Here is a 7,973-nt window from a genome sequence, read left to right as displayed (position 1 = left end):
TGTGTACTATCATCCTGCAGAATCTACTTCTACACACTGAAACTGCCACATTTCTTTTGCTGAACAGCTAATTACAATGGGTGACATCCAGGGATGTCCTCTCAACTTGTACAACAACAACCCACTTGCGCATCAAGACTTCTGATTTTATTTCTTCCTCCCTTCTGCACCCCCCTCAAAAATCTCCTCTGGATGTTTTCCCCCGCAGACACCTGCTCATGCTGTGTTGGATCTCAGCCAATGTACCTGGATGACATATTCTCCAACATTTCTCTGATGAAAATAGGGTTGTCCTGTTCCATAATAATTAATTCCATTCTGCGTGGCTTCCAACATATAAAAAACATAATAAAACATTGAGCATTTCAAAGCTTCCCCATACAGGACTGTCTTCAGATGTCTTCTAAAGGTTGTATAGTTACTTGTCTCCTTGGCTCGGGGGTCGGATAACTCCATACCCTCCAACATTTCTCAAGTGAATATAGGAACGTCCTAACGGAAAGCGGGACATTATGGGATCAAATCTGTGCACACCTCTTTCGTTCACTGCCTTGATGCAGCCCTACATGATAAAGAGATATAGGGTTGTGTGCAGGCTTCAGACAGGGCCCAAACCAAATCAGGCTAATTTGGGGGTCAGGATGGGTTGAGGCAGCCCTGGATCACTGTGAGTCAGGCATCCTAGGGCTGTCGGTATGTTATCAGGGAGGAAAAAGGAGAAACTGTAAGAATCATAGAATTGTAGAGTTGGAAGGGGCCTCGAAAGTCATCGAGTCCAACCCCTTGAAATGCAGGAATCTTTCACCCAATGTGAGGCTCGAACCTGTAGCTTGGCACTGTAGCTTGGCATTATTTGACACAGAACATAAAACTCCTTGTGTAAGTGGCATAGGATTGTGTAAGTCTGTACAGTAGTGTTGTATGTATAGACTGTCTTGCTTGGAACACCATAGAGTATACATGACTATAGGTGGCATTCATCTGTTACGTAATTGTTTTTCCATATGTGCTCTTCCTGATCATTTTATGCCTGGATGATATGTATCATGTTCCCTTTTTGTAAATCGGGTCCTCCCTAACAAGAGGGCACGTGTTGCAGTGTGACCTGGCAACCAGACCCTGTGTTGTGGGTGGGAACATTTGGATGGCCACAACACCCTATTGGAGGTCCCTCGATGCTGGGTGCAATCTGACCAATGGGATGCCAGCTAAATTCTATCGAGGGACCTCTATTTAAGCCCATGCATGTGTCCCCAACCTTCCTCTTTGGGGTCAGTGTATCAGAACACCTCTCCCTATGTTTAGGGCTTGCCCGCATGACCTTGCTATGCCGTCGTGTGTTGTCTGTCATTGGGACAGGGGCACGGCAGGAATTTTCCCCACTTGGCTGATTGGCTGGTGCCATTTGGGTTTCGCCTGCCACGTAGCAAATCGTCACAATTTGTAAGGTTGTGGATAGGCTCTGGTTCAGGTGATAGGGGTGGCAGAGCGATCTGGCCATCCCTATGTGATGGGTATTCCGTTAAAGGAATCCTGGGACTCTTGGTTGGTCAACCCTGAGAGGGGTTGTGCCCTGAGCCTGAGTCCAGGGGGGCATCTGGCTGGTGGACTGGCTTGACCCCACTTTCCACTGTGCCAGGTGTTCACTCAAGGCTGACCTATGGTGTGCCCTGGGTCAGTTCTGCCTGCAAGGGTGCAGGGAGCTAGTCGAACCAGAGCCTATGCAACCCCTCACTTGATTGTAATCAAAAAAGTTGTGGCCTAAATTCTGCCAAAAACCAAACCAAAATTTGAGTCTTGTCTGAATTTATTTGGGGAAGGTTAAAGGGTCTACACACGCAAAATTCGAAACATGCTAACACTTAACAGTGAAAGTCACTGCCCAGCCTGTGCCAACCCCAGTCAAAGAGATGATGGACGATACATTGACACTCAACATAGACAAACTCCTATAGGCCCCTGTTCCCCAAATCCCATGGAAGATGAAAGAAAAGCAAAAAGCTGCAAAAAGCCCCTACCAGCCTTTTGTTGTGAAGAGTTGCAAAGGCAGAAATGTAGCTTGCTTAGAAGTTCCTTTTCGGGATGGAAGGAGATTCCCCAGGCAATTGGCTGCCAGCTTTGTGTTCTAAAGGGCTGAGCCTTTTAACAGCTCGTGGATAATTAACAGGACTTCTTAACAACATATATTTAACAAAAACAATGTGGCTATAAAGTTCCATTGCCCGAAGGCCTTGCCAACTGGGAGAGAACTAGAAACGTGTTATTGCTTTATAGGACTAAAGGGGGGGGGGAGTAATAGCAGGCCTGTTTCAGGGAACAAGGGAACTGTATTCTTCACAGAAGAAAGACTAAGGATCTATATAATATTGTAGAATCTAGTACCAATGTTCTGTGCATGCGTGAGGGGCGAACCCAGAAGTAACCTGCTCCAGTACTTCCGGGTTTGCCGCAGACGTTCGCCAAAGCGGACGCAAGCGGAGGTGGATGCAGAACGAGGTTTGACTGTATAAGTGTTCCTTTATGTTACAAAGGACTTTCTTTAGGAAAGACCTTTCATTTCTTTACGACTTTTCAGGACAAACCTGGAATTGTAAAGTGCCTCTGCAACTTTACAACGCTCTCCCAAACCCAGAGTGGCTCCTTGATGCTTGGGAGGTATTCTGAAGTTTCCAATCTAACAAAGCAGCTTAAATCGACCGTAAGCCTCTAAAAAAGATTAAAGATTCTCATACCCTGGTGCCTCGCCAAGAGTTTATTAAGACGACAATTTAATTAGAGAAGATTGAAGGACTCCTGAAAAGCCTCCCTCCAGACAACCAGGAAACACTTTCAGAACTCCCCAAGTCCTACTTGTTCATTTGCACAAAAGTGAACCAGTCCAGATCACATCAAGGTAGTTTTTGCAAGTTTAGGTTACCTTCATTGCCTCATGCCAGGGATACCTTCCCCAGACCCAAAAGGGAGAGATTATTTTTGACCACAGCCTAATGTTATTAACACAATTAGTGCAATCCTACCTTTAGGTTTAAAAGACGCAGCAGACCCTATCTGTATATAGAGAGAGGGGGGAGGGGGGAGAGTTTTTATTTTGTTTTACATATTCATTCACAGAAATAGTATTCTTGCAAATATTATTTTTTTTCCACAAGATTCTTTTGAATCCTAGGACTCCCCTCCTCCCCTCTGTGGATTCTTTAGGTAATTTTTCAACTGCATACTGTATTGTAAGTCCATCTAGTTTACAGTCCTCCATTGTATCCAAAGTCTATGTATCATTGCAAGAGTTATTTAAAGCCTGCCAAAGAGTTCAAATGTTTCCAATGGTCTTTTAAATGCAATCTATATTTGTCCCATTCTCTGTTGAAGTTTTGATCCTCCTCGTTTCTGATTTTCCTGGTTTATCTTGCCATCTCTGCATAGTCCAATAATTTCATCTCCCAGTCTGCCCCCCGTAGGTATCTTATCATCTTTCCAGCTCTGGGCAAGCGGCATCCTTGTAACAATAGTAAGTTCTTCTGTGCAGCCCTCACTGAAAGAGCACAACGAGTTTGCTTTTTTTTGCATCAGGAATCAAAACCTCTTTAGTTTTTTTTAAAAAAAATCTTTCCCTTTTCTCTCCCCCCCCCTCTCTCTCTGACTTTGTTCTTCTTTAGACTAAGTAGCTGCTTTATCTAAGTATACTACAAAAATGCTACTTTTTGTATAGTTATTAATAAGTAGCAATAAATAAGTAAGTAAATAAAAAAGGAGCCAGCATCTCTTGGGCTGGCTCTGTAATTAGTCACCCTGTAAGTTCAATGAGCTAGTGCTCTTCAGATGAAGAGTGGTAGGTAAATTTAATCAGCAGCAGAAGCAACAACAACAACAACGTCTAACTCTGGGTACAGAATCAGAAAGGGAACTAACAGCCAACCCACATTGACGTAAGCTCATTGATTCCCTTCCAACTCTACAATTCTATGCAATTCAGTGGCTGGTCAGTGGATCCTTCCTGAAAGAAGAGATCAGACTAAATGTATCTTCATTCTTTTCATCTCTTACATTTATACCCCACTATTCTTACCCCGGGACACAGGTGGCGCTGTGGGATGCGGGTGGCACTGTGGTCTAAACCACAGAGCCTCTTGGGCTTGCCGATCAGAAGGTCGGCGGTTCAAATCCCTGTGATGGGGTGAGCTCCCGTTGCTTGGTCCCAGCTCCCGCCAACCTAGCAGTTTGAAAGCACGTCAAAGTGCAAGTAGATAAATCCGGCGGGAAGGTAAATGGCATTTCCATGCGCTCTGGTTTCCGTCAGAAGCGGCTTAGTCATGCTGGCCACATGACCATTACGCCGGCTCCCTTTGCCAGTAAAGCGAGATGAGCGCCGCAACCCCAGAGTCGTCCGCGACTGGACCTAACGATCAGGGGTCCCTTTACTTTTACCTATTCTTACCCCAGGGAACCTATAGTGAAGTATGTGGTGCTCATCTAGGCATCTACCAGACCTAAGCATACTTCGCTTCAGCGAGGTGATGGTCTCAAGTGCTGTCTGGGACTCTACAGAGAAGGAGTGGTGAAGACGGCCTCCCCAGCCTGAACCTTCCAGAGAAGAGAAAGACAGTATAGATTTATAACAGTGGTTTGCGGGAGGTCATAATGGGCAAAGTTGAGGAATAATGGGAGAGCAGGAGGAGGCAGAGCCGGAGCAGCTGGCTGACACGTTATCACTAGAAAGCATTCCAGACCCCCCTACTCCCAGAACCCGGCGGGCATTGAAAGTAGGAGAGCAAAGGACTCGGAGACAAGTGGCCCTAAGCAGCCAGTGTAAGGTGGGTGGTGCTGTTGACGATTGAGGAAGGAGGAGAGAAGGGTTGGTGTTTTGTTTTGTTTTTTGGGAGATTTACTTGGAGCAACAACATCCCTCCAAGAGGCTGCAATTCTAAGCCTCTCTCTGTGACTAGTGAATAAAAGACATTGGTAAGAACTTTCCCTGCCTTATTTATTCCCAGCAGCCTACTATGAGGGGATCGGATTCCCTGATGCTTGACAAGTGCCTTCAAACCATATCCTAGGGAAATGAGTGGTGGCACACATGCAGGATGAATTGACTTGGAAAATAGTGGTAGGATGCAAAAGAAGCAGCTGAGAGTAATGGAGAGATAAACGGAAGAGTTTAGACCCAGACACGTGCCTGCCTGTTGTGTCCCATGTTAAAGATGCTGAGATACCGGTAGTTCCCACCAGTGGTATTTTTCTATATAAAAAAGGAGGTGGCAGAACTCACCACGAACGGCTTCCTTGTTCTCTTATAATGGCAATGGCACCCACCTGAGAGGGCCGGAATTGAGTTCTGGTGAGTTGCGGCTGAAAAAAGCCCTGGTTCCTAGTACAGTATTTCTTGACTAGTAGGTTGACATTTGCCACTATCATAACTTAGGGTGATATTCAGTGCTAGGCCTATATATTCTGAAGTTAAGAGACATGATGAACTTAGGTTCATTAATTTTAATGGATCTACTCTGAGTAGGATTCCATTGGCTACAACCTTTAGTTTTTGAATTTGGGTGTGATCCTCTCGTGGCCTCCCTTGCCCTCCCATCTCGAGTCCTCCTCTTAAAATTGGCAGCTGTGTGTATGATGCTCATTTCATAGCTGCCAAGTTATCCCTTTTTTACAGGGATTTTCCCTTATGCTGAATAGGCTTCCTCGTGAGAAAAGGGAAAACTTGGCAGCTATGGCTCATTTGTGACAGCTCATGCAAGAGTGTGTCTCTGCATTGTGTCTCTTCTATGGATTTGTGTGTCTGGGAAGGATTGAAGGAGAGCAAGTGCCAAGCTCCCCAAGGGAGAAAAAGTCACAAGCTAGATAGAATACTAGCAGTCAAGTTAGCCAAAGCCTTTCCATGACCAATAATAACTCACCCAGAGTTTTGAGGCACTACTGCGAAATGGCTCCATGATTTAAATCAGTGTTTTTAACCTGCTGATCCAAACCACCTTGATTTCAATCAAGTAACCCTTCAAGCTACCACCAAAAGAGAAAAACACCTGCCCACCATGGACTGGTAATTACTGCCATGTAATTCTCCGAAATGCTGGGAGTAGACTTTCGGCAGGCAGCAAGTGGAGGTGCTTTATAACAACAACAACAACAACAACAACAACAACAACAACAACAACAACAACAACAACAACAACAACAACGTTTATTGTTTATACACTGCCCATTTGGCTGGGTTTCCCCAGCCACTCTGGGCAGCTTACTGTACAGCTCTGGTGCCTGTTCATTCAATTTTGTGGACCTCCATTATACATTGAAATGAAAGTTGACTATAAACACGTTACATGCAGTTTTCATAGCTAGAAATGTGTCTGTTCACATATATATTATGTGTACCTCCAAATTCGGAGATTCTATTTACTAGGGAGGGAGTCTCACTGAAATATGCATTATTTGCTTTTGAGCAGACATACTTAGAACTGTGGGTGAGGGGTTATTGTTTTCGTATGTTACTACACATTTTGTAGTTTTGGGGTTTTTATATTGTAAACATTTTGGGGTTTTTATATTGTAAACAACTCTGTGATCTTTGGGTGAAAGGCAGTATAGAAATATTATTATTATTATTATTATTATTATATAATAACAATAATAACAATACTCAATGCTTTCTTTTGAGAAAAAAATGGGGCTGGTACTCACCATGAAGTCATTACAGTAAGCGACACACTTTTAACATTGGGGGGTTGCCAGTACTGCATACCCCCGAGTACCCCCACAAAAACACTGATAATAATAACACATAGGATCACACTGTTCATGTTCAAAGCTTGTGCCAATATAAGTTAACCTTCCCCCCCCTCCCCCGACTTGGCAAACCCACCCATGGAATTCACTGAAGTATTCATTGTTCAAGCCAGTAACTTTATTAATTCTGCCTGATCTAGACAACAACAAAACCCCTATTAAGAGTCTAGCCAAAGACTGTAGTTTGATCCTTTTAAGTCATGGACTCAAAGTCAGGTATGTAATTACATGGAAGAGAATTACACAGAAGGTATCAAAGACTCCTTACGTGTGGCTATGGATATGATCTTGGCTCACAACCTTTTTTAGAGCATACTGGGTTTCACTGCTTCTAGGTCCTTGTTATTCCACTAATTACTTTTCGAGCCTGAGAGAAGGAGGGAGGAAACGCTTTTAATACAGTGACAGTAAACAACATCAAAAAGCCTGATCAAACGTTGATTGTGTGGTGCAGCCGCTGCTTGGACCATGGAAACTAGGAAATTAATGGGCGATAACTCCACTAACAACTTCGAGCCACAGTATGGAATGGCTCCGATGAGCAGGGCTGGCCCAATACATTTTGCCGCTTGAGGCAAATGACAAGATGGTTTCCTCACTCCACTCAACATAGTCTTTATATTATACTGGTATGATTTGCTGCGGCTGGGTGCTCCGTCATAATAATGTGGGCAGGGCAGTCATTAATGTGGGTGGGTAGAAGGGATGAGTTCTTGTTGTGCATGTTTTTTTTTTAAAAAAAAACACCTTCCATTGAAGCCAATGGAAAAGAAATTTTCCATTGTAAAAAAAAAAAAAAGTAAAGGTAAAGGACCCCTGGACAGTTAAGTCCAGTCAAACGACTATGGGGTTGCAGCGCTCACCTCACTTTGAGGCTGAGGGAGCCAGCATTTGTCCACAGACAGCTGTCTGGGTCATGTGGCCAGCATGACCAAACCGCTTCTGGCGCAACGGGACACCATGACGGAAACCAGAGCGCATGGAAATGCCATTTACCTTCTCGCCACAGCGGTACCTATTTATCTACTTGCACTGGCGTGCTTTCAAACTGCTAGGTTGGCAAGAGCTGGGACAGAGCAATGGGCGCTCACCCCGTTGTGGGGATTCGAACCGCCGACCTTCTGATCGGCAAGCCCAAGAGGCTCAGTGGTTTGGGCCACAGCACCACTCCTCTCATTCTGCACAAG

The sequence above is a fragment of the Zootoca vivipara genome, chromosome 15, assembly GCF_965207765.1.
Source record: "Zootoca vivipara chromosome 15, rZooViv2.hap1.1, whole genome shotgun sequence".
Classification (NCBI taxonomy): Eukaryota; Metazoa; Chordata; class Lepidosauria; order Squamata; family Lacertidae; genus Zootoca; species Zootoca vivipara.
Note: the sequence above shows the minus strand (reverse complement) of the source record.